This window comes from Canis lupus, chromosome 8 (genome assembly GCF_003254725.2).
Source record: "Canis lupus dingo isolate Sandy chromosome 8, ASM325472v2, whole genome shotgun sequence".
NCBI classification, from domain to species: Eukaryota; Metazoa; Chordata; class Mammalia; order Carnivora; family Canidae; genus Canis; species Canis lupus.
In genome coordinates this window covers 49362133-49379303 of record NC_064250.1, presented here as the reverse complement: position 1 = coordinate 49379303, position 17171 = coordinate 49362133, and positions in this window count along the sequence as shown.

Below are 17171 nucleotides of genomic sequence, written 5' to 3'. Positions count from 1 at the left end.
AAAAAGCCTTTGAGATCTGAGAGTCCTCGGCTAGAAGTTCAGTTGTGCAAACAGCTGACTGCTGCGATTTCTGAATGCTACGTCTCAATCGCTTGATTCGCTTGAGCCTTAATTAACAACAACCCACCAAATCTCACTTCGACATTATTGTGGGGAACCTTAGCAGGATATATTTATCAAAATGGAAGCCTGGAAATAGAAAAAAGCGATCATGCTACAGACAGAGGACATTCAACTTCTGTTTATTTTTTTCTTGATTCATGGGCTTTACCTTCCACACTAGGTTTTAAATAGTGACCAATTCTCCAACCCACTTGCCCTATTTTATACCAAACTCCTTATTCTGAATTTTCCCACCAGTACATGTGGTCTTACTAGCTGAACATGTGAGGCTGACCTTCTAATTTCTTATTCTTTCCTGATTCCCATGTTCCCCTCCAAAATAATAAATGAATGGATTAAAGACATCAGTAACCCTAAATAAAATGCGGCAGAGAGTAAAGAACCAAAAGTAGAAGTTTGAGAAAGGTCCGAAGTAAAAGGAGATCAAACTGGCTCTCTAAACATATGTGTGCTCATATTATTTAACTTTTGCCAAGTTAGATTTATTGCTAAAACTATTTCATTTTTAATCAAAAATAATGCAGGCCCATCTGTTTTGTTTAATGCTTTTAAATTGTTGGAAAGATTATTATTTTTTTTTGTTAGGATATTGTTTTCCCGAACAAATCTAGGAGTAGTCCCTAGCAATAAACTATATGGTCACCATTGTATTAGTAAGTAGAAATCCAGGCGTTACTAGACTACTCATTCTAAAATTTGTATATGATATACATTAAACATCATCACGTCCCCCCCCCAAAGTTAGGGCTACTATTCCTTTGTAAATAACGTACAGCAAACCTCCCCAACTGCAGGATTCTTAGTTAATACTCTGCATTATCCAAAAACCAAAGTCCCAAATCTTCCACAGGAAGCTGGTGGCACGTGGGCCATGACAATGTCTGAGGACTGTCAGCCCTGGGAGCCACTGATGTGCTCACAGAGCTTACACCCCGACTGTCTGCAACTGCAACAAGCAGATTTTTGACAAGAATTGCGATATTAAGTTTCTCTCTTTGGGGGAAGGATGCAGACAGAGCACCAGGCATCAACAGCACCGCCACACCTGAGTCCGTCCTTTCGAGAGGCGCTTTCTCCCCCACCCCCACCCAGTTCCCCTTTCAGGATGAAGAAAATACACTAAACACCAAAGGTGTGAGCCAACAAAAGCCTGGAAGGCAAGACCAATCATGAGCTCTCATCTGGACTCCTCAAAGCAAACTCACTCCGTGGAGGAAAAAAAAAAGAGAGAGAGAGAGAGAGAGGGAGAGAGGGAGAGAGAAAGCAAGAAAACAAGAATAAAGTCCTTTTTTTTTGAAGTGCTCTAGCAAAACTGGTCACCGGGACTGCTCCGAGTGCCCCTGAACCTGCCGGGAGCCCTCCATCATCACCTGTCCTGGGTGAACTGGGTCCTGCTTCTGTAACCTTCTCAGCTCACCCAACGCTGGAGCTGCCAGCAAATAAAAGTTTTCACGCTGGGAGACATAACCACCCCCGCGGAGCCGCATGTAAACTTTCCCTTGCCCTTTTGATTTACTTACTTTTTCTCAGCGAAAACAAATAAAAATAACCGGGAACCTACGGGATTGCGAATGAGTTTGGGTAGCAGTCCCACCCAGCCGCCCGGTCCCTCTGACCTTCCCGGGACAGCCTGCCCAGGGCAACCCTTGCCCCCGCCAGCCCCGCAGGGATGCTTTCCTGTGCCCAAAACCAGAATGAAAGAGCAGGCGCGGGGAGATATTTTTATCCATAAAAAGAGAGAGAGAGAGAGAGAGAGAGAGAGAGAAGGAGGGAAAGGAGGGGGGTGTGGAGGGCAAAGGACAGGCCGGTGCAGGGCAGCGCTGGGGCAGAGACAAGGGAGCAGTGGCGGTACTTACATGCTCGGGGCGCGCAGAGGACCGTCTACACTCAGGTGTTTCCACGGGCTGATGACTCGGTGCTCAGCGACTCCGGCACCAGCTGACAGTCCCCTGTCTGTGTCTCTTTGTGACTAAGGACACAGTACTCCCAACCTATAAATAGATCCCGACTCCGTGATTGATATAACAGGCAGCTGACAAAAAAAAAAAAAAAAAAAAAAAAAATCCCACAACCATAACCAGGTCTTAAACAAAACAGCCAAGAGCCCTGGGCTTCCAGCTCCACCGAGCCCCAGGCAGGCGGCACAGCCACCGATGAGCGCTGCAAAGCGGGGAAGAGAAATGTACAGTAAAAGGGAGGCGGAAACGGGGGAGGACACACAAAGGGGGAAAGTGTAAAAGTTATTCCTCTAGGGGTGGAGCAGTCCCTTGGGGTCACAGTGAGCTGAGGAATGAGGGTCGGCAGGGAGAGCCAGGGGAGGAGCCCGGCTGGAGGTCCTGACCCTGGGAAGTAGGAAGGAGAGGCCCCATCCTGTCCTGAGCCCAAGGCCCTGTCAGGGCCCAAGTCAAAGTCCCAACTGGGGAGCTTTGGTCAGTGCAAGTGCTTTCCACGAAAGTTTCCATTCCTGCCGCCAGATGAGAGGGAAGGGAGGGAACAGAGTTTTCCTAGCTCAGGGGCCAGACTGGCTTCTTGGGGGACCTGCAGAAGGCGCCTGGAGGGTGAGGGACAATGTCCAGATGAAGGGTTGGGACAGAGCATGGAGTCACCTGTGCCTGGTGGGCCATGTCCAGCGGGCCCAGCTGCAGCACATAATGGGTTTTTAAAAGGCCAAGGAACGACATTCCTGACGTGAGAATTGCCCAAGGTTGAAAGGCCTTGGGGGTGTTGGTGTCTTTTTCCAGAAAGATTTCCTAGGAGAACACGTCGAAAAAAATTCTCCTTGGGGGAAATGAATCCCACTCTTTGAGATGCGGAAGGGTCTCTTAAAATGAATCCCACTCTTTGAGATGCGGAAGGGTCTCTTAAGAAACAAGGTTCTGCCAAAGTCCTGCAAAGGTGGATGGCCTCTCCAGGGCAGGCCGGCTCAACTCTGAGAGGGGCCACGGGGCAAAGTTTCCAGAAGACGAAGAGTCATGGTGACAGAAATGTGGGCTGTCCAACAGTTAACCGGGTGAGTTCCTGGTCACCCGATGGACTTCCATCCTGCCACGTGCAGACCCACTTGCTTTGGTCACATCTGCCTGGATGATCTGCTTAGGTGAGGTTGCCGCTTCCAGAAGGAATCGGTGCTTTATAATCCTTGAAACTTCCTGATCCCTATTTTTTTTTTAAATAAAGTTGAATTTCTTCTTAATGTCAGATCTGATCCCTTACTCTCCAAGATAACAGAAACTGAGGATGGTTAAAGTCAAAGCCCATTTAATATGTAGGACCTCAAACATGCCCACGAGTAGCCTGCCACTGGAAGGTAAGCTCCAAGAGGGGAAAGACCCTGTGTTTGTCGTATTCACCATTATTCTCCAAGTGCTGCCATGGAACCTGACACATAGTAAGACCTTCCTGAGTAGGGACTGACTGACTTATTGAATGAATGAATGAATGCACGAATGTGTGATGTCTAAGACACCCACCTCAGTCCTTTGGACTAAGACACCCACTGTAGAATGTCTGTCCTTATAGAAGTGTCCCTAGGAAGGTAGAGAATTGGGGATGGGCCTTCAGGGTTCCAGAAAAGTCCTGTGCCACCGTTGAGGTGATAGCCCCTTCAGCACACATTCACCACTAGGCTCCTTGTTAGGGAAAAACCTTTCACTTCTGAGGCAAACTGGGGACTTCCCTTCATTATTTGCTTTCTCCTCAAATTCTCCAGCCTATCCTCCCTGATTTCCGGCAAGGTCTTCTCCATGGCTGTGGCCTCTCCTAGAGGCACGCGTCTAGTCTGCAGTGAGTGCTCATTGAATGGGATGAACCAAGCCACTTCTCCTGGAAGGTACCCTTCCCTAGAAAGCATGGTGGGAGCTTGGTGTTGGCTTTTTACCTCCAGGCCAATCTCTGAGTCACTTCAAAGCTTCAGTCACAATTCTTTCAACTGAACTAAGCCTTGGTGTTTGCTCCCTGTAAGTGGCCCTGGGAGCCTGTGGTGGGGACCAGCCAATCACCAGTGGACATCCCTCTGCTCATACAGGCCTCCCTTGGAATGCTGGTCATCATCTTGGGAGAACAGACGCCTTTGTTTTCAGGAGCCTTCAAGGGCCCCTGGAAACACAGAGACGTGCCCACACACATCCCTAGCGGTTCAAGCACAGACTCTGGACCGGGTCTCCCTGGGTTGGAATCTTGCCCCTTCCATGGACCATTGGGAAACTAGCAAAACCCCCTAACTTCTCTGTGTGGCAGATTGCCCATCTACAATGTGGAAATTCCCAGGGTCTACCTCCTAAGACTGGCAGGAGGATAAAATGGCCCAATGTAAAAAGCCATGCTCAGGGCAGCCCAGGTGGCTCAGCGGTTTAGCACCACCTTTGGCCCAGGACCTGATCCTGGAGACCTGGGATCGAGTCCCACGTCGGGCTCCCTGCATGGAGCCTGCTTCTCCTTCTGCCTGTGTCTTTGCCTCTTTCTCTCTGTGCCTCTCATGAATAAATAAATAAAATCTTAAAGAAAAAAAAAAAAGAAAAAGCCACACTCGGAACAGTGCCTAGCACATGGAGAGTCCTCCAGCATGTGGCTGGAGATGCCACATGCTGCAGGTGGCATCTCCAGCCCCCATGCATGCCCCCACACTCATCCTCAGGTACCCCCTACTCTCACCCCTCACTGCCCACCTTAGTTAGCCACACTACTGGAGCTTGCTTTGGTTCTTCCCCCAAAGCTAGAGCTTCGTGACCTCAAGATTTGATGACTCTTTGTGAGCACACACCCATTTGTGTGCCAGCTGCTTCCATAAACCCATGGGAGGATTATCATTGCCCTGTACTCGTTGGCTGGGACTGCCACAACAAAGTACCAAGAACTGGGTGGCTTAGAACAACACAAGTTTATTTTCTCACAGTGCGAGAAGCTGGAAGCCCAAGATGTTGGAAGAGTTGGTTCCTTCTAAGGCAATGAGGGAGAATCTGTTCCAGGCCTCTCTCCTGGGTTTTGGTGGTTTTCTGGGAAACTGGTATCCCTTGGCTTATAGAAGCATCACCCCAATCTCTGCCCTTCAACTTTGCATGGTGTTCTCGTGTGTGTGTGTGTGTGTGTGTGTGTGTGTCTAAATTTCTCTCTTTATAAGAACACAGTCATATTGGATTAGGGCCTACCCTAATGACCTCTTTTTAAGTTGACCACTGGCAAAGACCCTATTTCCTTTTTTTTTTTTTTTTTTTCAAAGACCCTATTTCCAAATAAATTCACATCCATAGGTACTGGGGGCTAGGATTTCAATATCCTTTGGTAAGGGGGAGGCAATTTACCCATAACATCCCCTTTTACAGGGGAGGCAACTGAATGTTCGGGAGGTCTTGCACTCAGTACGAACCACAGCTGAGTGAGTGTCACCGTGGAAAAGACAGCCCTAGGTAGGTGAAGTGCTGACAGCCCCTCTCCCTGCCGTAGGGACACCGGCTCCTGCACTGGCTGGGTGCCACCAGACTCCACTCGGCTTGCTCCGGCGTCATTAGTGCCGCACATCAAGGTGACTTTACAATGTTTACAAGGGCCACCGAAGGTACAGCCATCCCCGCCCCCACTAGCTTATCAACTCACTTACCTTTCAGAGTTCCGTAAGAGACTGCAACCGAGAGGGGTGGGCAGGGACCCGCACACAGCCCAGGAAGGGCTTGCGTTCGTTTTATCTGGAAAGAAAAATCTATCTGCTTGGGAATAGAACTAAATACAACACATCGGTGCAGCTAGGCCATTAATCATCTCCTGCCAGGATGCAGGAGACCTGAGAGTGGCCATCGTGGGCACTGGCTTTACACAGGAGGGTCAGCTGGAGTCAGGGACACTGCCGGCTCTTCCCTCGGGAGGGCACCCTATAGGGATTGGGGAGGGGTGGTGTAATACTGCTCAAAAGGTGGTGACATCTTGCTTGGGTAGAGGAGGTGGGAGGGGCCGTCCAACTCCATCCTATATGGTTGGGCCTGAAAGTAGGTTCCTACCAAAGCAAATACCACCCTCCCACTCAACCAGGAACTCAGTCTACCGGGAACTGCCATGTCCGGTAGTGTGACACCTGTTGCAACTCCCCCCTCCCACCAGGGGAGGAGCCTATACTGTTCTTAGGGGAAGGAGAAGTGCCAGAAAATGGGAATTATAGGAGACCTATGGTGGGGCCAAGCCAACAAATCAAAGGCCCCAGACTCCCAAGCCTGATTTCTTCCATCCCTTTACTCCCAAGAGACCTCACCTACAGGTCTCTGCCCAACCAGCCTACACAGAGCCCCATAAACCTGCTGCCCTGCTGGGTGCATTCCTGGCTCTACTGCCTGTCCTCTGTCTCCTCTACTTTCTACTCATTCTTCATGGGGCACCTCGAGCATGGTCCCTTCCCGGGTGCTCCCTGCCCACAGAGGCCCTGACTGTAGGGCTCCTCCGCTGTCTATAGAACAGCTCACCTGAGCCATCAACACACACCCCATTTTGCCCCCAGTCACGTGCTGACTTCTCTTGCGTGTTTGCCTCATGCTACAACGAGGCAGTCAGAAGGGAAATAAGTGACATTGTACTGAGCGCCCACCTTGTGTCAGAGTCTGGGTAAGGCCCATGATCTACATTGCCTTATTTAATCCTTACAAATACCCTAATGGGCAAGGATTATTCTTCCCCATTCATCCTCTGGGAAGCTGGCAGTCAGAGGGGTGAAGTGACTTGCCCAAGACCGGGCAGCGGGTTAGTGGGGCGGGGGGTGGTGGGGCGGTGGTCAAGATTTGGGCTCACATCTGCCTGAGTCGAGAGCCTATGCTCCTATTCACGGTTTAACCAGCTCTGCTATGACATGCCCCTCCCCCAACCCTCATGGCTCTCTATGTTCCATGGCATAAAACCCAATGCCTCACTCTAGCTTATATTTAAGAAATCTGTTCGCGACTATATTCCTGGCCACACCTCTCATCATGGCCTGCCATTGGAGCCTTTCCTTGGCAACGCTGCAGTCTCTTCCATACTTTGGCCTGGAATGTACCATTTGGACATCGTGACCCAATTCCACTGTCCCCTCCTCTGAGAGCCTTTCCCTACTTCAGTCACAACTTCCCCTGAACCCTTACAGGATTGCGTGACACACTCTGCTATGGCACTTGTCACACAGTGCTATAAATATTGGCTCACGTATCTGTCTCTATCCTTGGGATGTCGCTCCTGGAGGATGAGGACTTACTTTTTTTTTTTTTTAATTTTTATTTATTTATGATAGTCACAGAGAGAGAGAGAGAGAGAGAGAGAGAGAGACGCAGAGGGAGAAGCAGGCTCCATGCACCGGGAGCCCGATGTGGGATTCGATCCCGGATCTCCAGGATTGCGCCCTGGGCCAAAGGCAGGCGCCAAACCGCTGCGCCACCCAGGGATCCCGAGGACTTACTTTTTTCATGTTTTGGTCACCCTCCATCCCACTGCCAACCAATGCCTATCCTGGCAGGTATTGGTGACCAATAAACTATTTGTTACTAATGAATGAAAGCTAACAAATTAGGAGATAGAAAGTAAGAGGGTAAAGAGTGAGGTAAGAGATGAGTATAAGGTGAGTGGGAAATGGTTTAGAGAGTTGCTGGTTATGAAGGTTGTGCACTATACAACTCCAGGAGTGGTTCCTGTGACAGCCCCCAGGAACTCCCCAGAAACCACACCAATGACAACCTGCATGGGGGTGTGAAGGCACAGGCCCTCTTCTGGCCAGTTACTCTGACCTGGAGGGGACTTGGGAGAAGGGAACGTAGATGAGAAGTATAGAAGAGGTGCCTGAGCAAGTGTGGCACATATTACAGGTTGTCTACCCTACAGTCTTTCTGTACCACATTTTCTGGGCCTGTCACAAGCTGTAGAGGCTGAAAACACTCACTTGTTTCCCAGCCTTCTTTGCAATTAGAGGCTGCCATGCATCCCGGTCAGACAGAGACTTAAGGGGCAGTCTGCCAGAAGAGAAGGGCATTTGGGCAATGTTGTCCTCCATGACAGAGAGATAGACTTGAGGAAAGAGCTGCAGAAACCACCTGGTAACTATGACACAAGAAGCTTGGAGGAGAAAAGCCAATATGCAGAGGATGGCGGAGCACAAGAAGGGAACAGGCATGGGTCCTCGATGGCATTGGTGAGCTGCTGAACTAAAACCAGCCCTGCACCCATATACTTCTTGTTGTAGGAGATGATGTGTGTGCTCATTGCTTACCTCACTATTAGTTATGTTTTCATTAATTACATTCCAAAGCATCCTAACCGATGTATTAGAGAGTAGGGATCATGCCAAATATGACAATGCAAGCTGGGAGCCAGCCAACTAATGTAAATCAGTAGGAAATCAGACCTCCTGGATTAAGAGAGTCTAAATGCAAACGTTGGTAGACTAATACCAATGGTGTGAACTTTTTTTCATATTTTTGGTTATTCCATTTCTCCAACTTATATGTGATACATTGGCACTATCTCCCCTTAGCTGTAATCCAAGCCTTGCCCTTAAAAAATGTTTAGTCTTTGGGACAGAAAAAATAAAAAATAAAGCAAAACTCCCCTGCATATTTTTTGGAGCACTTTACAAAATGATTTTCCATTGGTTAAGTCACAATAGCCCCCAGACAGATGGGACAGGGGTGAGGAAACCAGCCAAGGGATAGGGGACAACAACAAAGATCACCCTTCTTTCTCTAAATTGACTAAACCTCGTGAGCTTCTTGAGAGCTCCTCGTGCACCTGAGCACTTCCTTTGTGTCCTCTTCTAAATATTTTGTATGTGTTAAGTCATCTAATTCTCAAAGCAAGCCTATGAAGTGGAGATACCTTCCTCATCCCTATTCTAGATACAGAAACTGAGGCAGAGAGAGACCCTGTAATAGTCCCACCCTGAAAGAGGCAGAGCTGGGATATGAACCAAGTCAGTCCCACTCTATACCTACACTTGCCCCCAACAACGATGCCACAATGATGGTGGCAACTCCCTCCTGAAAAAAAAAGAAAGTGGTTCTATGTTTATTAATCCGTGTCCTTCCAGGAAGAACCTAAAGCGTTGGGAGGAGCTGAGCAGCCCTGTGTCTTGGCTGGCCTTTATTTAAGGGTTCTGCAGTTCTTCGGCTGGATACCTCCAAGATCGAAACTTTTCTAATTGGGCTTCCCTCCCAGGGCTAACACCCACAGGGTGGGGGTGAGGGGTTGGGTCACCATCAACGCCGTGAGGGCTACATAAGCCTTACTTAATAAATAATCTGGAACTCCATAATCTTTCCCCATAGATTGCTTGGTATTTGCCTTCAGTAGATTTAGAAGTAATTAAATTACTGCACAACCAGCCTCCAAGTCTTAGGAAAAGACCTGAAGTAAAGCCTTACTAATTCAGACAGACAGGGGGAGTGGTGGGGGAAAACCAGAGGGAACTGTGGCTTTCCTTTTAGAAGAACCACATTTTTTACATTTCTGGTACTTACAGTAAATCACACTAAACATTAATAGCAGCCAAATGGAGTTCTTGCTGAGTTTGTGTGAATGAATAAATAAAACTAATTTTAATTAGCACATTCCTTGTATACAAATATCTTCTATTAAAACTCTTTTGAGAGCTTGTTGTTTGAAGGTTAAACATTCATTCATTCGTCCAAGAAGCATCATGGAGAATCATTATTGAGAATCTACAACGTGCTGCTATGTGCTCTGTGCTAGAAGCGAAGGATAAAGAGATAAACAAGATTCAGAGGATGCCTTGGAAGAATCTATATATGCAAACAAATAAACTATGAATATGAGAAGACTTACTAGAAATATATAAGCAAGGTGTTGAGCCACCACAATCGGGAGCAACTGACTCTCCCTAGGAGGAAGTAAAGGAAAGCTTCACGGGGAAGGTGGTATTTGAGCTGGGTTTTGAGGGATGAATAAGAGTCTGACAGTAAGAGAAAAGGTTAAAGGCAAGGATGGCCACAAGACAAGGGCCACAGAGTCCCTTGATGATGCTCCAAAGTGGCTATTCATCATTCATATGTGCTCTGGCTCATGTTACAAATTATGAATTGTTGGAGTAGAAGTTTCCAATTAGATGACTTAATGCAGAAAACATTTTTAATACAGAAAAGTGCAAAAGGTAATAAATACCCATGTACTTGCCAAAACGAATCAATGGTAACCTTGTGTCATTAGCTATTTATTTATTTGAGAGAGAGCATGTACAAGTGGAGGTAGGGGCAGAGGGAGAGAGAGAGAAGCAGAGGCCCCACTGAGCATGGAGCCCAATGAAGGGCTCCATCCTAGGACCCTGAGATCATAACCTGAGCCAAGGGCAGATGCCTAATTGACGGAGCCACCCACGTACCCCCTAGATTTTTTTTTTTTTTTAAGAAACAAAAGTTTACATCAAGACATTGACCCTGTTCATTACGTGATCTGTCACCTCCTCTGATGGTGCTTTCCCTGGCTGCCCTTTCCAGAGCAGATCCCTCTCCTTTCCTTTCTGTCAGGGGTCTCTGCTTATTTCCCTTAAAGAATTTCCCACAATTTTTGGTCTCCCTGTTGATTTGTTGATTCGCACCCCACTGTAATGTCATCTCCATAAAAGAGATACCGGATGTCTTGTTTATCATGGGCCCCTCCGTCACTGACATATATTAGGTGCCCAATACATATTTGTAGAAGAAATGGGGGAAGGGAAGGAGGGAAAGCAGATAGGTTAGCATGGACTTTTCTAAGGAAACGAAAACAGTCTTCAGAGGAAGGAATCTCAGCAGAGGGAGGGACAGTGATTTGATTTAACTCTGCAAATACTCTCTGAGCATCTCCAAAGTACAAGACTCTGCAAGAGCACAGGACAAGTCCTGCCCCCAAGGATCTTACTCTCAAGGGACACCCAGTGCTACTAAATGCTGCCCCTGTGGTGAGGGTGGGTTGAGGGGGGTGTCTGGTGGATTTAGGAGGTCTAGCCCTGGTCAGGCACCTGGGGCTAGAGACGAGGGTGTCAAAGCCCCTGTCAGTCAAAGTGGAGCGGAGGTGGCTAAGCCAGTGACAGGTCTGCAGTGGGACTGGAACTGTAACCAAGGAGATCAAGCAAGGTGAAAGTGTTATGGACAAATAAAAGAAATTGACATTCAGGAAAGGTGACAAGTTACACATTAAACCATGGAATGGGAGAGGGCCAAACCTCCCCCACGGCGTAGCCCCAAAGACCTGCCTTTGTGCTCAACATGTAGAAGAAAGTCTCTCCCTTTCAGACATTACTAACATATCCCTTCCTGGTATTATAGGGGATGAGCCTTTGGGCGGGATGTGAGGACTTGGTAGCAAGTGATTTGGAAAGAGGAGCCAACCCTGGCTCACATTCTGACTAACTGCCCTTCCCTGACAAGCCCCCCTGATATCATTCACTGAGCAAATGTTTACTGAGCCGCTACTATAAGCCAGGCATTGGACTAAGGACCGGGGATGCAGAGATGAACAAGCCCTCCTAAGAAGGCAAAGATAGAAAGACAAGATCTAATACAGCATAGCAGAGGTTGGACCAAGTGCCTTGAATGCTCAGAGGACTCCAGTAAAATTGTGGAAAGAGAGTTTATGAGATGGGATATTTGAGCGAGGCTTTGAAGCCTGAAGAGGAGGTTGTGGGCAAGAGCTGTTTTCCATGTAGACAAACAAGAAGCATACAAGGTCCTGGCGAGCCTGGAGAAGGAGGGGGGGAGAGGAAAGAGTGGCAGGAGGTAGTCCCTGTGCCTATAATGTTCAACCCTGCCTGGCAGGCTCCTTCTTGTCACTCAGATCTTAGCTTCATGGTCACCTCTGAGGGGCCTTCCCTGGCCACCCAATCGGTCAGAGTGTCTGTAATCTACCTTAAAAGACACCAGCATGTAAGTGTGAGATTATGTATGTGTGGCTTAGGTTAAGCTATAACGCAGGGGCTGCTAGCATTTCAATCAAGAATGCACAGCACAGGGTGAGGCTTGGTAATTAGCCAGGAGGCCCCTGTCTGGAGCGTCTGGTATTTGTGTCTAGATCAGTGAGCAACACTTGGCTAAGTAGCCTAGTGAATGCCAGAAATGAATTATTACTGGTAAATTAGAGGTAAGTTCTGTGAAATTTTCAAGATCTATGTGAAATGGTGCTATGTGGGTGCCCCACCCCAAGATCCCTCACCATCTAGGTTCAACTGCTTCTGAGATGGTCAGTATTCAACAGCTTGGCCACCTCCCACCTCAAGCATCCATCTTTTCTTTCTTTCTGCCTGACTTTACTCAGCCACTACTGGAGCTTGCTCTGCTAAAAAACAGGTCTAACCGGGAGAGCTAATACCCCCGGGAGCAATCTTCAACTGATAGGAGATAGGAGTCATTGGACAAATACCCCCAGTCTCCCAGTCTGTTGGTGGAAAGATTCCACAGTTTGCTTCACATGGTGTCTGAGAGGGTTCCCAGATGCATTAAGGCACAGTCACTCTCCTTAGCAAACCTTCTGATTTCTCCCTTTGCTGTCTTCTTTCTTTCCTGTTTCATTTTCTCTACTCCTTCATTTGTACTTCCTGAAATCATCCCTGAAATAACATAGTTATACCCATGATCTTGTCTCAGGGTCTGCCTGTGTGAGATCCCAAGGTGAGACATTAGATGGGCCAGCTGAAATGTGTTGGAAACATTCTCCTGCCCTTTGTATGCACAGAGTATGAGAAACCAATGGATTCCATAGGCTTTACCCACTGGGGTGATGCTCTAAGCCAATTCCCAAGAATTGGCTATCATCAGCCAGCTATAAACTCTGGAAGATTCTGGTTGCTGGTGGGTTATCAAGGTAGTAAGAATCCTGCCTCTGGAATCTTGGTGTTTGTTGGAGTACTTAAAAGGACAGAGAGAGCTGGGATTTCCTTGAGCCTACTGAACAGGTGTATGAACTGGTTTTGTGTTTGCTTCTTGGAAAAGTTTAGTTGATGAATTTCTCTTTTGGTCTGCCATTGAATTTCTTATAATAACATTGTAAAATCGCAGTGGGTAGCTAACACTCATCCTCGTCAAACTTCTTTAGCCACTCCCATGGTCAACCAGAAAGAACCTTGGAGTTAACATTGACCAAATTGGCTAATCCAGTTTACAACACTACCTAAAGTAGCTTCCACTAGCATTCATATAATCTCACTTTAATTCCCCCAAATGGTACTTACTGTTTTTATTTAAATATTCTTTTGATTTATTTATGTCCAGATCCTCTCCAACCCCATCCCTTAATGAAAGATAAGCTCCATATCTTATTTATCTCTGTCTCCCCCAGCACAATACCTAGCACTTAGTAGTACAATAATGCCAAATGTTGTGTTAAATGTTGAAGAGTGACAGCAGGTCAACTGAGGAAAAATAATGGGGAACCTTATAGTCTCAGGCAGGGAGTTCAAGCATTACCCTTTGGGCCTGTGATTCCTAGGCGATCGAGGTCATGGACATATCTGAGAATCTGAACAAAGTTATGAGCCACTGCCTTCTCCAGAAAAAAATGCACATTTAATGATACACATAAAATTATACCTGTGATTTCAGGGAATGTAGAGACCCCAGGTTCAAAATTCCTGCTTCTAAACATGTGCAAGCCAGAAAAAACTTTCAAATAGATGCATGAAAAATCCAGCTTTGCATTTTAAGATAATAACTCTCATGGTCATACAATGATGGAGGAGGAGGGAGCAAGAGGCTAGGAGACCAGTAGAAGGCCTTGAGGTAGGCTAAGAGGAAGAGGATGTGGGTGTCAATTTAGGTAATTCTAAGCAAATGGAGAGAAATGGGGATTTGGGGGAAACATTTCTAAAATAGCAACTATAAGATTTGATCATTGACCAGTTGATGGAGGTGACAGAAGGAGAAGAGACAAGGTAGCTGTGAGAGTTCTGGCCTGGAATCCTAGGGGATAATGACAACCTGAATCATGGCAGAGATGATGCATCCCTTCTTAGGGTGAGGCCAAAGTGATAACCCAACCTTCAGGGCTGGATCCTAACCATAGACTTTGGTCTGCCCTCAGGCTACCTTGCAGTTCCTAGGAAACAGCCTGAACCGAAGGGCATGGGAAGGAGAGAAGAAACCTGCTTTCTGTGTTTCTGAAAGTGCCTCCTTCTCTTGGCACTAGTCTTCCCTCTCTTTGCTGAATCTTTGTTGGAGGAGTCAACTCTAGTATTGAAATGCTTTTAAGGGCAGCCCAGGTGGCTCAGCGGTTTAGCGCCGCCTGCAGCCCAGGGTGTGATCCTGGAGACCTGGGATTGAGTCCCATGTCAGGCTCCCTGCATGGAGCCTGCTTCTCCCTCTACCTGTGTCTCTGCCTCTCTATCTCTGTGTGTGTGTATATATCTCTCATGAATAAATAAATAAAAATCTTTAAAAAATAAAAGAAATGCTTTTAAAATGTGGAAGTCCTAGGATGAACAGGTCAGAAATCTTAGCCTCTTCTTGCACATCTGTGGTTTAAAACAGTCTTTGGCTCACGCCGACCACATTGCTATTGTTGAGCTGTGGGTGTGACTATGAGGTAGCCCCCACATTGCACTGTATCCCAGTCCCTCTCACCCATTCAAAGACGTTGCTCCTGTAATTCTCCCCGTCCTTTTCCCACATCATTAATTTTTGCCCTCCACTGGACTATTGCAGTTGTTGTCCTGATTTGAAAATACTCTGATCTTTCTTCTCAATGCAGGAAGAAAGATCTTCTGCCCCTCTTTGTCCTGCTTTATTGTGATGTTCCTTGAAAGAATTGCCCATACTTACTACTGTCCGTAATTTCTCTTCTACCGATCTCTCTTGAACCCACATATAACAGACCTTCCTTCCTACTGTGACACCAAAAGGCCCGGATCATAATCAGCGATGGCCTTTACATCACTAAATCCACCAGTCAGTTGCCCATCATTGTGTAGTGGGGCCTCTCTGCAACACACTTGACATAGTTTTTACTCCCTCCTGGACATCACTCACTTCTCATTTTCCTGCTACATCCCTGGATGCTCCTTCCTAGTCTTCTTTGCTGGTTTTCCCACGTTTCTTGGATCTCAAAATGTTGGAAAAGCCTGGGGATCAGTTCTGGTTCTCATCTTTTTTCTACCTATATTGCCCCTGAAGATATCCTCAGGTCTCATAGCTTTAAATGTGCTGATGCTTCCTAAATTTACATCTCCAGCCCAGCCCTCTCCCTTGAATTTCATATTTTTATATCCAATCATCTGATTCTGTTTGAGTAGCTACTAAACATTTCCAATTATCATGTTCAAAGTTGAGCTTCTAAAGCCCCCTTCCTACCTCTACAAACCTGCTCTTCACATTTTAGTAAATGGTTTTTTCATTCTTCCAACTGCTCAGGCCAAAAACCTTCAAGTAGCCTTGACTTCCTCTTTCTCACCCCATATCTGGTCCTTTGTGCTCCATCTTAGCAATTCCTCTATTACACGCTGATCCTTTCCTACCTAGATCATTGCCTTCTAACAAGTCACCTTGCTTCTTCCACTGCCCTTCTTCTATCTAGTCACCATATAGTAACTAGAGTGAAGTTGGTAAATCATAAGTCAGTCATGTCACTCTTATGTTTTAAACCCTCCTATGGCTTCCCATCTTATTCAGAGTAAAAGCTAAAGCCCTTATATAAATTGCCCCAATCTCCTCGCTGACTTCCTCTTCTACCCTCCCATCACTCATCTGCCACAGCTGCACTGGCCTCCTTCCTGCCCCTTAAACATACTGGGTGTGCCCCTTGCCTCACGACTTTGCATTTACTGCTCCATCCACTTAGAATGCTCTTCCTCTGGATATGTGTATGACCTGCTCTCTCACCTCCTTCAGATCTTTATATATATATATGTCACCTTCCCATTGAGACTTTAACTGGATGTCATATATAAAATTATAACTCTCTCCACTAAATATTCTCTATTCCTTTCTCCATGTATTTTTCCCTGACAGTTTTCATTATTAAACACATTATATGTTTTACTTAATCATTTTGCCAATTTTCTATCTTTCCCACTAAAATATAAGCACCACACATACAGTGATTTTTGCTCTTTGCTTACTGTTGTATCTCCAGTGCTGAGACAATGCCTGAAATTATAAGTGGAACTTCAATAAATATTTTTCAGAAAATGTTTATATTTTAGTTCTGTATCAGAGCCTAAATGACAGTTCTAGAGATTATAAAAAGAATACTTGCCACATTCTCCTTCTGTCTACAGTGAAGTGACTTGTATCAGACCTATGTACCCACAAAACCAAGAGGAAAATCTGAATAAAATACAAAATTCTGTCTGGGGGCACTCTTAATGTCAGACATGAAGAGGATGTCTTGAAACCATTTAGAACATTTGAAGGGCTACACCCTAAGAGTAAGAACATCAGGAGTAGATCAAGACTTCAAAGGTCTCAGGCTAGCTTTAAGTAGTCTCAGTCCCTAATTGGACTGAGGTGATCTGCCCTGCCCTTACTACCCTCCAGGGAATAGACTAAAACCATTCTGCAGGAAAATAACTTTGTCCAGAGCCTCTATGATTATACTTACACAAATCTGGTACTGAATAAAATTTCCTGACACACAAAGGGAGAGGACAAAGACCACAGAAACACATTCACAGATGAGCCAGATATTAGCATTATTAGACATGGACTTTAAAATAAATGTGATAAAAATGTTCAAGAAAATAATTGTCAAGGTGGAGAATTTCATCTGAGAATTGGAATGTGTTAATAACACTGATGATTCTACCAATGAAAAAAATAATGTCAAATAAAAACTGAACACATGGATTAACAGCATAATGAATGAAAATGAGGAGAGAATTATTTTACTAAAAGATAGGGCAATAGAAAAAAATCAGACTGAGACCCAGGATGAAAAATCAAACAACAACAAAACAAAGAGTCATGAGTGTGGTGAAAAGTTTAGAGACTTGTAGTCCCAGAGTTGAGAAAAGAGAAAATTATTTGAAGAAATTATGGCCTAGAATTTTCAAAATTGGTGAACATCAAACCACCTATTCAAGAAGCACTACAAACCCCAAGCAGTATAAGCACAAATGAAATCACAACCAA